The sequence below is a fragment of the Mesocricetus auratus genome, unplaced genomic scaffold, assembly GCF_017639785.1.
Source record: "Mesocricetus auratus isolate SY011 unplaced genomic scaffold, BCM_Maur_2.0 Super-Scaffold_15014, whole genome shotgun sequence".
Taxonomy (NCBI): domain Eukaryota; kingdom Metazoa; phylum Chordata; class Mammalia; order Rodentia; family Cricetidae; genus Mesocricetus; species Mesocricetus auratus.
The window spans coordinates 51,170,061-51,184,144 of NW_024429186.1; positions in this window are offsets into that span (position 1 = coordinate 51,170,061).

Here is a 14,084-nt window from a genome sequence, read left to right on the forward strand (position 1 = left end):
AGAACACTGATAATAGTGTGTGATACTGCAATGTGGAGAAAAGGGAAGTCAATGAGTGTTAGAGCAAATTAAATAAATCTCAAGAGGAAAGCAAATGGTACATATATGCACCAAGATACTTAATACACAGGGAGAGTAAATCAAGTCACAGAAACCTTTCTCAGACAAGAGGTCTCAGAGCTAAAGGACCTGGGGAACAACCAGGAAAACCATGAATCAGACAAATATAAATGTTTCTATTACTGTGTAATTTGTTCTCTAAAACCTGCTGACTTAAACCAGCCATTGTTGATATGCATGGATTGTTGGGTCAGAAACTTAGAGTAAAGCATGAATGACTCATCTCTATATAGTGATGATATTGATTGCTGCTGGGAAAACTTGAAGGGTAACAGTTAGAATCACCTAAAAACTCATTCACTCACATCCATCTAGGCTTGGATTACCTGAAAATAAAGGCTGGTGTCTAAAACACATAATGTGCGATCCCTCCATATTTAGGCTTTATTTCCCCATAATACAGAAGCACTCTGGAAGTTGGATTTGTCATAAAGCAGATCAGCACCTTAAACATGAGTGTCACTGGATGTGGGTTTCATGCAAAGTGATTGGGTTACCTGGAGCATGAATCTCAAAAGAGACTAGTGGTTCCTGGGACCCTGATTACTTCCTGTGAGAGTGAGTTGTTATAAAGATAGCAACTCTGTCCCCTGAACGCCTTATTTCCAATCATAACATGTGGTTGTTATCTCCCTCTTTCACAAACTCTCATCATAAAGCCATCAGCCATATTGTGATGCAACTAGGGGATGCCCTCACTAAAGCTAAAATGATGTGGCTACCAGAAACTTAGACTTTCAGCCTCTAAAATTGCAAGTTAACCCAACTTATTTCCTTCATATAATATCCAAATAATAAAAACTGGCATAAGAAACTTGACCTTGGAAATCAAAATGTCACTTCCATCATACTCCACAAGTCAAAGAAATCAGAAACCCACCTGCATTCAAGAGGGGACATTGTAGGCTTCATGTCTCAGTGGGTAAGGTGGTAAAATTCTGAGATCAGGTGTTAACATGAGCAGAAACAGATTTACTGAGTATTTTCTCCCACTGTATGTAAATTCTTCACAACTTCACAGATCCCTATAATACCCATGAGAGTAAAAATGATATAAAAGTGTTCAAAACTGAGATGGCCATATGTCTCAGTTCTCCCAGGAACAGTCCCAGTTTATGCACATTATCCAAATGCAACCATCACAGTTCTCTTACTCTCAAAGACTTCTGTTGAGAAGTCAATTATATTGGCATCCTACTTGACTTTAAGTTGTCCTAATTCAAAGACTGTTCACACATGCAGAGGGAAATGTGCACTCTGACCTCTCCAAATTAATTGGTTACACAAAAGATTGCAAAAGTGTGTGTTTTTACAGCTTCCATTGTGGCTTCTCATTTTAGAGTTTCTTTATATTCTTTTAGAATTTTATACAGTATATTTTCATTGTATTCTTTTTGTTGTTGCTTTGCTTTGCTTTGGTTTTGATTTTTGAGACAATGTTTCACTGTGTAACAACCTTGGTGGTCCTAGAACTTGCTCTGTAGACCAGGTTGGCCTCAAACACACAGATTGGTGTTTCTTTGCCTCCATTAGATCTGGCTGTATGGCATTTTCTTAATTGAGGATCCCTCCTTTCAGATAACTCTAGTTATCTTAATTAAGGGCATGTGATCCCTAGTGCTGAGATCATCTTGGTGTGAGTTGTTTCTCTTTTAGACTGGATCAATTTTGCATAGCTCAGTGTGGCTTTGAACTAACAGAGATCCATCTGCTCCTGTCTCCTGAGTCTTGGGATTAAAGGTGTCTGCCACCACTGCCTGGCCTCTATGGCTTGTGGCTAGCTTTGCACAACCCTCAGGCAAGCTTTATTAAATCATAAATAATACATCACCACATTAAAATATGGTACATTTACACAATGTATTGTTGTTAAACTCTTCAAGAAAAAAACAAAATTATGAAGTTTGCAAGTAAATGAATGGAGCTAAAAACAATCATCTTGAGTAAGGTAACCCAAACCCACAGATGAAAACATTGCATTTATGTGTAGGTATTAGCTTTTTCAGTTTTAAATTCTAACTTGAGGGACAGTAGAGATAGCTCAGCAGTTCAAAATACCTGTTACTCTTCCAGAGGACCTGAGTCCAGACCCCAGCACCTATATCAGATGGCTCACAAATGCTTGTAACTCCAGCTCCAGGGGGCCTGACACCCTCTCCTGACCTCTGTGAGCACCAATACACATACACACAGCACAGTTGATACATGCATACAATGTATATTATTAAATTGCAATAATCAGCATTTCTATCTCCTCAAACACATAACATTTGTCTATTTGGGAAGCCTTGGAACTCCTATTTTTTAGTCTCCTATAAGATACATAGCATATATTTACAAGCTGAACTCACCTACTGTCCTGGGGGAAATAAGAATGTACTCCTAATTTCACCATACCTTTTATCACAGTTCTCTCAATCCCCTCATTCCCACACTCTCCCTACCCAGTGATGACTAGTATTCTGTGTTCTGTTTTTACCTGATACTTACATTTTTGTGCTTAACTTTTTTTTCATTTACCATAATGACATCTATTTCCATTCATATTATCACACATGGCAAGATTCTATTCTTTCATGGCAGAAGAATATTTCATCATTTGCATCACATTTTGTAATACATTCATCCCTCAACATATAACATGACTGATCAAGTGTATATTTTTGACAAGCATGTTATTACTCTACAGATATGTAAAGGTATTAATCAGTAGTTCACAGTAAAAAATGAGGCAGAGGCAAAAATTACATGAGTCTAAATGTCTTGACCCTAAAGTAGGTCTAGCAATAGCTAACAGAACAGAGCAGAATCCAATTTTGTTTGCAAGTGTAAGGAACGAGCATCTTCATCGCTAATTTTGCAGTCTTCTGTAATGCAGAATAGCAACCTCTTCATGCCTTCATAAAGCCTTAAGTCTCCAAACAACAAAAGAACCATACAACTATACTGCACATCATATAGGCTTCCAGAAAACAGTTTTTCTAATTTACCTTTGAAAATTAAACACTTACTAAAATAATCTTAAGGTAGGAAAGAAGAATAGGAGTTTCTTAGTGAAACTTAGAGCAAGTTTGGGCAAGAAGTCACTTTCAGATTAAACTCCTGGACTAGCGTTAAGCTGGTTCACTCTCTGTGCTTAAGTAGGCCATGGAAGGGATAGTTCAAGAAAGCACAGGATTGGTGATCCAGCCCTCTTTGAAAACATGAAAGAACAGGACAAGTGGTTTTGCACACAAAATCCCAGAGCATCCAAAGGCTGGCCTTTCACTTAGGATGGAGGCCTCCTCTTTAAACAGAACTTGGTGGTGTGATTGCCCCTTTCATGATCCATGTTTAGGGATTTACCAATGCCAAACTTGGGTTCCTTATGCTAGCTATACTCTTCTTGGTGCTGAACACAAACTGTAGACATCTGGTCATGAAGAGGAGCTCCTAAATGGATGTGCCATTGACTGTGTCCACAGGAGGATGTACAAAAAACTAGAGGGAATGCATCCTTGTTGAGGTCAAGACTCCCAGGAGAAATAAAAGCTCAGTCTGTATGCTTCCCCATCTTGCTTAGTTTAAGTGATCACAAACCTCAGCTGTGACCCTCAGCCTGCACTCCCATATCTGCGGAGTAATCCTGACATTAGAAGAGTCAAAAATAAACATCTTCAGCCCCAGTACGTCATCTCACAGGAAGCTTTTAATTTTTTCCCCTTTTCCTTTTCTAAACTCTATTATTTTTTCTCACTATTTATGTATTACTTGACTATATTTTAATCTTTAACTGGAAAGTGGGTTATGTCTCTTAGGAGTGAATTGGGACTTGTAGAGCCAGATCTATTACCAAGAGTTGAGTTGTTTTAAAGCAGCTCGCTCCTGGTGTCTGTTGGCTGCTGTCCTGTGGGTTCTTGAGAACCCTGACATCCTACTGGCAGCCAAGTAGATATCAGTATAATTTTCTTGGACCTCCATAACCATGAGATAAGGCAACTTCCCATTACAAATCACCTAGCCTCAGATATTTTGCTATTACCACACAAAATGGGTCTCTAAAGGGAAGGTTTGACTGTGTCTCTGCTCCAGGAAATAAAAATATGCCATCAAAACATTCCTTAACAGGCTACTTGATACTCTTTTACTATATTAAATTCAACAGATTCCATTTATGTTGCGAAGAGGGGACACTATAATCTGATTTTATTTGCTCTTGGGTTAGGAGGACCTCAGAGCATATAAGTTCATTTCTGGACAAGGTCAGAAGTTTAATAATCATAAAGGATGATGCTTAACTTCAATAGGTTGAGTTCCAAAATATATCACATGTCATAGTACATTTATTATTTCACCTGTCAGCCTTTACACCTCTGGCTCTGTTCCAGGAGTCCCCAGGCCCACAGCAATATCCTTGATGGAGTAGTCACCTAAAGGAAAAAAGTATGGAGGGTAAAGTATCAAAAATCAAACAGGAGCAAACATTCAAGAGTCTGTCCCAAAAGGATCACACAGGACCTCTTTATCCTTTTAGAACCCAATTGTGATACATATGAAATGTTGACTACTAGGTAATTCCATCATCCACCTAGTATCCAAGATTTTTACGGGAACCTAGTCATGTAAACAGCTCTGCTAACACATGTCAAAATTACAGACTCTCGAACATGAACAAACAGGCTAGGGCGAACAAGCTACAGGAATCAGTCAAGCAACCAAGGAAATATTCCTTAAATGTAAGGGCACAGACAGCAGCCAAGGGCAGTTGTTGCAACCAGGCCTTTCCTGGTTGCAACAAACTAGGTATCTTAACCCTTCTTTACGCCTGCGTCTCCATATCCCGAGATATTTATCAGCTTTCCTTGAACGCCCCACCTCTTCCATATGCCCTAGAAGAAGCTTATCCTTTCTCTGTACTTTTGGACTCTTAAATCTTTCCCTGAGGTTTTTTAAATCACAGTTTTCTATGGCCTGTTTCCTGCAGATGTCTGACCTTACCTAACTGGCAATCAGAGAGACAGTTTGGTGGTCCTCCAGATATGAGAAAGCAAGGTATAATGATGGCAAAAACTAAAGAGGGAAATCCATATCCACATTTGCTTGCAAGCCAGACCCAATTCTCCTAGCACTTTCCCAAAGCAGTCTCTCCCATTCCAATTCTGGCAGGATTCTTCCATGAAAACATGATGCCAACAAAGAGGGTGATTTTGAGATTCGAGCCATGCCCAAGTGATTCCCATAAGGGAAATGATAGACATTTCATATATTGGTTTGCTTATGCAAGTCTCCAAAAATACATTGCTAAAACAAAGAGTTTGCTTTGACACCTATCTTAAATTACTTATCAGGCCCTTATGTAATCTACTTCCCTTATGAGAAGGTGAGAAAAGATTGGAATATTTTAATATACTCTGCATAAAATTATCCTTCAGGGAATTTCCTAGAGGCTCCTAAATTTGAAAGCAAGAAATGAACCCTTTTATAAAGCTCTGTGACTGTAGGGATTAAAAAAACTTTAGCAGAAAGTTTTCTTCCCTCTGGAGAACAATCTGACAATGTAATTTTGTACCAATGTACTATTGAAAAATATCTGCATCATTATAGCTTAAAACTCCATCCTTGCAATATTAGATTTTTGCAACACAACAATTCTGATTCCTCCCATTTTCATGAAACTTGCACTTGAAAAACTGCTTCTCCCATAGATCACTTTTAATTCAATTTAAATTAAGCAAATGCTCACTTGAGCAGCTAAAGCTCTCCCAAGGACACTTAAATTAACCATAATTATTTAAACATCCATATACTCGCATGCAGTTCTCCTGATTTAGTCCCAATCAGCATAATTCAAAATTATACCCACAGAGAGAGAGTTAATTCATATCTTTTGCAGGAGGAAAATGTGTTTTGAGGATTACTCTTTTAAAGGAAAACTATATTATTGAAACTGATTCTTGAATTCACATCACTCTATATCATAGTCACAGTGTAGTCTATACAATCTCATACAAAGTTAGAAGGCAAATAATAATAATAATAAAAGTGATAATGCTTTAAAAAAAAGAAGAAGAAGAAGAAGACCATGAAACCTACTGGGAAAGCCACATGAATGCTATATTCAAAGCCTTGGACTTACTTTTGAATTCTGCTTCACAGACCTGGGCTCAGATGCACAAGATCTCTAAACTGCAGACAAGAACAATGCATATTCAATTTAAAGTGAATCCTATAAATTATAGAGGGCAACGCAGTCATCAAATTAAAATGACAAAAATCTGAAGGTCTTTGTGGTTCTTTCGGTTTCCCATTAGCCTTGTGAGATCCTTGCAATAACGTGAAGGAACTTTGCTGGCTTTGCTGTTAGAATGCTTTCCTTTGATGGGCAGCTCACCTGTGTGGCCATTGCAGTGGCCAGCATGGTGCACCGCACAGTGAAAGTGCCCAACAAGTACCAATTGAATTGACACAAGAACTGAAGTGTTATTCACGCTCATCTTCACAGAAACCCAGACTGATAAATTAAAAGAAATGGCGCATTCACTGTCCTCATACACATCACAGAACTCCACAGTTTCTCACTTCAAACTGTGATGGACCAGAGCAGAGGCATCAATGGACCTTTGATGTACTGGCTAAGTCAAGAAGAGAAAAAACTAAAACAAGTCTTGAGATACAGGTGTATAGCAGATGTTAAAAGGAAACTGCTAACCCATTAACATGATTTTTGTTAGATATACTGGTTCATACCTGAGAACAAAATTGTGGGCAGAAGCATGAGAAGCTAACACCATGAGACCTTGGGGCCCAAGAAAATAGGCTCCAGATTTAGAGAAACTCCACTCAGTGCCAGACATGTCACTGCTACAAAGTCACATGTCCTCCCAGTACCTTGGCTTTTCCATCTTTAAAACTGAAATAATAAAACCTGCTTTGTGGATTTGAGAGATGTAAATTAAATACCCAGCCCTGGATGCATTGGTTAGCTCAAACTCAGCAAATGGCCAAGGCCATTATTATAAGTAAATCTCTGGCATTTCCTAGAAGACAGGGTGGCTAGTTGTGCCCTGGGGAGCTCACAGTGGCTTGTTAGCAAAAGGATACTGGATTTCTGAGAAACCCAAGTCATTTCTTTTGGAATTCTCCTGCCAGTTATGTAATTGACCATCATTCTCACTTCATCTAGGTCTCTACAGGCTATTGAGAGAGGTAACCTGACTACACATAATAATATTTAAATAAATTCACCACTTCTTACACCCTGAATTTTATCACCACCTGGAGCAATTTTCTTTTATTTATTCATTTCTTTACAATGCCATCCACGTACATAATGCATTATGACTGCATTAACTTTCCTTTCCCTCTCTATCCCCCTCCCAATCCTGATGGCTAACTTCTTCTTCCTACTCCCTCTGCCAACTTCTGAGTATTTCATGTGTGCCTTTATTGTTCAGGCAGACAGATACAGCAGCTCTGTGCATGCAATCACAACAGCCATGAGATTCCCATAAGACACTATGGTACAGCGCTCCCCCACATCCTCCAAGTTTCACATCCTTCCTGCCTTCACACCCATCATGTTCTCTGAGCCTTTGGGTAGGTGCCATAGATGTCCCACTTAAGACTGTTTCTCTGCACTTTGACCAGCTTGTGAGTTGTTGGAAACTACTGCCCACTTCAAGAAGAAACTTCTCTGGCCAAGGCTAAGACCAGCACTAATAATGTAGCATGGCATAACATTGAAACAAAATGACATAAATATTTAGAAGGCAATTTGACGACAAGTCCACATAACATTAATGGTAGGTCCCCCAATAAGGTGGTGACTTCCCAGCTGCCAGTTTTTTACCACTTTTACATAGCCAGACACATATTCTTTCTCCTGGGGTTGTCTGCAAATCCAGTCTTTCCCTTTGTCTTCCCCTCTCCTGTACCCCAACTAGAATAGATGCCACAAAGTAGCATAAACACAGTCCCAGGTTCTAGAATCCTGATGCCATAAAGCATAAGCTCAAAAAATATTCCTGACTAATGAAAACATTCTTGCTTACCTAAGTCTAAATATTGTGCATCTTGTCATTTCTTCAAACAGCTACCAATGTCAAAGCAGAGAGGTCACACATTAAAGAGAGGGGGAATTGTTACCTCTGCTCTCAGAAACAAAATGATTCTGTGGTCACTTTCCTCTTCTTGCCTTCTCACAGCTTCATTCATTAGTTATACATAGTTTCTCAAGAAAGGAGCAGACATGAAGTGTCTGACACAAAGTGTAAGTGTTCAATTTTTAGAGGAATACACACACACACACACACACACACACACACACCATGCTCACTCTCAAATTGACTTCAGTCCTCAGGAGAGTTCAGGGTGCCAATGCCCATTCCCTGGTTCTCAGTGAGGCAAATGAGCAAAATTACAAAGCATGGCCTATTTCTCTCCAGTGTCACTCTACCTCCTTCATCTGCTGACCTTTTCCCTCCATCCCTACAGCATGATCAATCGCTGGCTGCCTTCAGCACGCAGTGGTCTCATTTGGAGCTCATCATTCATGGAAGTTAGTTTTCTAGAGTTCATGATGTAATCTTAGCATCTTCAAATCACACTAAGGAGGAAGTTAAATTCCTTCCCTTCTTTTATGATCCACCTTTCGCTTCATCTTTTCTGCTTAAGCTTGCCCAAGTACATCCTGAATATTCCTACTGAAAGTCAGCCACCCAGAGCGCTGCAAGACAAGGATATATGAAGCTACAACTCTGACTTCTGACTAACTTCCATTCTGGTGATTTGCAATGAATGGTCACATTCATCTAACAGGAGACAATAAATTGTAAAGCCTTTACTGTCCCCTTATACTGCAGTCTGTCATGCAAAAGCCCAAATAAACTATTCAATTCCAGTGAAACATTGTAGCCTCTTCTTTGGATAGGCACTGAGGACTCCATTTCAAATGGTGAAATATTAGGAAAGTATTATCAAGCTGTAACTTGTCCACAGCAAATCCATGCAAACAAGTCTCTGCAATTAATCTTGCCAATACAAATTTTAGATGCCAGCCAGAGTTCTTAATAAGACAACGCAAGCTCCTCAGCTAGCAGGACATAAATGCAGAATGTTCCAGGGAGAAAGTGTTTTGCTTAATAATTATTTTTTCCAGCATTTCTAAGAAAACAAAAGCTCTTATACAAATGTACTAAGAGGATGGACTTTGGGAGTTGGTAATACTTGGTTGTGCCCTACAGATTGAAATTTGGCATGTTAAGGAAAACAGGAAATGTCACAGTGAAATGTAATCAGGCAGAAAGCGATTGCATTTGCTCTGGATTTAGAATTCATTTCTTGCAGAACTGTACTGGAAAACATATTTAAAATGGTTAAGTCAGAGACCCAAAAGGACAAAATAGAGTTTTTTGTGTATTTCACCACAGGGGTGTGGAGGTTAAAACAGGGTTTTACTATGTTTCTCAGGCTTTTCTGGAACTCCCTATGAAACTCAGCTGACCCATGACAATCCTTCCTCTTTAGCCCTCTGAGAACTGGAATTGCAAGCTTGTGCCACCACACTGATGGTGGCACTAAGTTCTTAACACATACTTTTCCCATCAGATTAAGTTTTAGATGCTTGATGTTGGGAAGACTGCTCAGTGGTTAAGAGAATTTGCTGGGTTCAATTCCTAGCACTGACATGGTAACAGGTAAATCCACCTGTAACTGTGGTTCCAGGGACTCCAAAGTTCCCTTCCAATCTCTGCTGGAGCTTCAAGCTTTAAAGTATTTACTAGGTGCAGCATCATAAGCCACCTAAAGAAGAAAGCGGGTAGAGAACCACTCATCTTATAAACAGGGCACTCCACTGATTTACTTGGTTTAAGAGACATGGTGAATGAGGTACTAGATTTGCTAATTCAGCCAGTGTTGCCAGCACTTTGCGTTAACATGTCAATGGTGCAACATGACATGCTCTGTGAATCCTAGCTATAATAGTCTCGTGAGCCCCTTACTAAATCACTACCATTATCTTAAAGAGCCCTAAGCAACCTTTTGTAATTCCTTCATTCTGTCTACTCAATAAATACTAACATGCTAAATTTGTACTAACTTTAGCTCTACTGCAAGTTATCTTATATACTAGCTGCAGACTGTGAACACCTTCCAAAATGAAGATAACCACACGAGGAGAATGTCAGAGGAACTTTGAGATAAGTATTGTTACATCTTATCACAAAACAGTATATTTATCAACTCCACAGCAGACAAAAGTTGTTTGAGAAAGTATATGTAACCACAGGACATTATTGATTCAATTGTGAATATTTATAGCAAACATTGTGCAGATATATAACCAGAGCTTATGTAAATATAGCAAAAACTTTACCTTATGTAACAGTCAGATACCAGTGCGGGCAATGAGCAAAATCCAAAAAATCAAATAATAAATATCATTTATAAATACAAAAATCCTAGTGCTATGTAAAAAATGAAAAGTGCTTGATTTTAGAGAGCAGAATTGCATAAGGCTAGCAGTGGGGATGAACCCCCTTTTTTGCTTATGAAATTTTAGTACAGTTTCATGCATTCACTATGTACATGCATAATTATGGCAGCCATAATATCATATCACTGAGATCTCCATTGTGTGAGTGGCATTTACTGACCATCCAGAGCTGCTGTCCTCATTAACCTGCAAGGCTTAGTACCAGCCAGCTCAGACCTGAAACAAAAGTCCTCAAACAGGCATTTTTGACACAGGACATCCTACTGGCCTAGCTGAAACCCCACCGTTATTTGACCTCAACTTTATAATTTATTATCTCAAAAGAAACAAAGCAATATGGATAACACATTGTTTAACTGAAAAAATAAAAGTAGGAAGTAGGCCTATTAAAAGATTTGTAGTACTCAGATGCAGCTTTTCCAGTTACAAAAATAAGGATAAACTCAACAGTACAGTATGTGCATCTGAGTTTGAAACCATCCCAGTAGAGGAAAGAGTATCAGGTTTGGGACAGGGTCAACTGTGTGCTTCATAACTTACCAACTCTGTGATTTGGACACTGTAGAAACTCATTATTAATAAAGAGCGCTTTCCTTTTGAATTGTTAAAAAATTAAGTGAAATAATTTAGATCAAATGTTGAAAATTACAATGATAATGAGAACATGTGTGGAACTAAAAATAGCTCAATATAAGTGGGAATGTAGAATAAGAATGCTGTTTTATAATCATACAGAGAACCTCATTATGTAAGGACCTTTGATCTAGAAAACCTACTTATAGGTATCCAGACAAGAAAACAACAGAAACACAGCAAGGATTAGCAATAAAGATACTCATATGGTGATTTTCATAAACCAATGTAAAATAACGACTGAAATCAGAGTACAAAAATATTCAAATATGTAAGCAAAATAGATTCCTCAACCACTCAAATGCATTTGTATTCCAGTGCCTGGGGACTGCCAGCCAGCCTCCCCTCCCAGCAGGAGCCACGTACCCCAGATTCCTGGTCTTCTCTTCTACCAACAGGACCAGGAGACCAGTGCCTGCAGACTGCCAAGGAGCCTTCCATCCCAGAGTAAGCCTAGGCACCCAAGTTTCCCTGTCTTCTTCTCCACCCATAGGACCAGGCAATTTGGGATCTTTTTCTGGGCCCATACTCCAGTGCCTGGAGAGTGCCACTGAGTCTCACCTCCAGGTGGGAACCTACACACCCCAGATTTCCTGTCCTCTCCACCCACTGGACCAGGAATAGGAAGAGGAAGAGGAGAAGTACCAGAGTATTGGACTTGCCTGCACCCACTGAAAAGGAACTCTGGTCCCCTAACCACTAAGAGCAGTAAGGGGCTCTTTCTGCACCCATTAGAAGAAGGGATGGGAAAGAAACAATACAAAAACAAACTCAGCAACAGAAAAACAAACATGACACCAACAGATTCAAGAGACTCCACACCAACAAGACTCCAACATTCCAATACAAATGAAGCAGAAGAGAATGACCTTGAAAACAACTTCATGGAAATGATAGAGGCCTTAAAAGAAGATATAGGAAAAACCCTCAAAGAATGGAAGAAAAAACAAACAAAAATGCAAGAAATGGAAGAAAAAGCAAATGAAAAAATGCAAGAAATGGAAGAAAAAGCAAACAAAAATGCAAGAAATAGAAGAAAAAACAAACCAAAAAACTTTAAAAATATACAGCAAATGGATGAAAAGACAAAGCAAAAATTGCAAGAAACCATTCAAACAGTGCAAGGGTTGAAAACTGAAGTAGAGACAATTAAAAAAAAACATAATCTGAAGCAAGGCTGGAAATAGAAAAGCTGGGCAAATGCTCAGGTACTACAGATGCAAGAATACCCAACAGAATACAAGAGATGGGAGAGAGAATCTCAGGTGTTGAAGATACACTAGGAGAAATTGATTCATCGACCAAAGAAAATCTTAAGTCCAATGAATCCCTAACACAAAACATCCAGGAAATAGGAGACACTATGAAAAGACCAAACATAAAAATAATAGGTATAAAAGAAGGTGAAGCTTCTCTCCCACTAACGAGACCAGGAAACCAACAGATCCAGGGAGACCAGGGAACCAGGTGGTCTGGCAGGATTAGGTACAACAGGCCCTGCATCCGGGCCTACTTTCTAGTGCCTGTGGATGGCCTGGAAACTGCACAGAGCTTCCAATCCTGGCAGGAGCCAAGCAGCCCAGATTCCAGGTCTTCTCTTCCACCAACAAGACCAGGAAACAAGCAGATCCAGGAGACCAGGGGACCAGGTGGTCCAGCAGGATGAGGTACAACAGGCCCTGCATCCAGGCCTGCTTTCTAGTGCCTGGGGATTGCCTGGGAATTGCACAGAGTTTCAATCCTGACGGGAGCCAAGCACCCCAGATTCCAGGTCTTCTCTCCCACCAACGAGACCAGGAAACAAGCAGATCCAGGGAGACCAGGGGACAAGCTGTTCCTGCAGGACCAGGTAAAACAGGCCCTGCATCCAAGCCTGTGTTCCAGTGCCTGGGCATTGCCTGGGAACTACACAGAGCTTCCAATCCTGGTGGGAGCCAAGCACCCCAGATTCCAGGTCTTCTCTTCCACAAATGAGACCAGGAAACCAGCAGATCCAACAAAGGGACCAGGTGACTAGGAGGGAGGCTAAGCAACCCACATTCCTGGTCTTCTTCTCCACCCACAGGACCAGAAGGAGGACGAGGAATAGAAGAACTACCAGATTATTGGACTTGCTAGCACCCACCAAAAAGGAACTCTAGTCCCTAATGACCAGACCAGTGAGGGGCTCTTTCTGCACCCACTAGAAGAAGAGATGGGAAAGAGGCAATACAAAAACACACTCAGCAACAGAAAAACAAATATGACACCACCTGATTCTAGAGACTCCACACCAGCAAGACACCAACATTCCAATGTAAATGAAACAGAAGAGAATGACCTTAAAGCCACCTTCAAGAAAATGATAGAGGCCCTAAAAGAGGACATAGGAAAACCTCTCAAAGAAATGGATGAAAAACAAACCAAAAAATGCAAGAAATGGAAGAAAAAACAAACCAAAAAAGGCAAGAAATGGAAGAAAAAGCAAACCCAAAAAGGCAGGAAATGGAAGAAACAACAAACCAAAAAGTTCATAAAATGCAACAAATGGATGAAAAGATGAACCGAAACTTGCAAGAAACAGTGCAAGGGTTGAAAACTGGAATAGAGAAAATTAAAGAAACACAATTTGAAGAAAGGCTGGAAATAGAAAAGCTGGGCAAATGGGCAGGTACTACCGATACAAGCATTACCAACAGAATACAAGAGATGGAAGAGAGAATTTCAGGTGTTGAAGATACACTAGGAGAAATGGACTCATCAACCAAAGAAAATCTTAAGTCCAACAAATCCTTAACACAAAACATCCAGGAAATATGGGACCAAACGTAAGAGTAATAGGTATAGAAGAAGGTGAAGAAAACCACCTCAAAGGAGC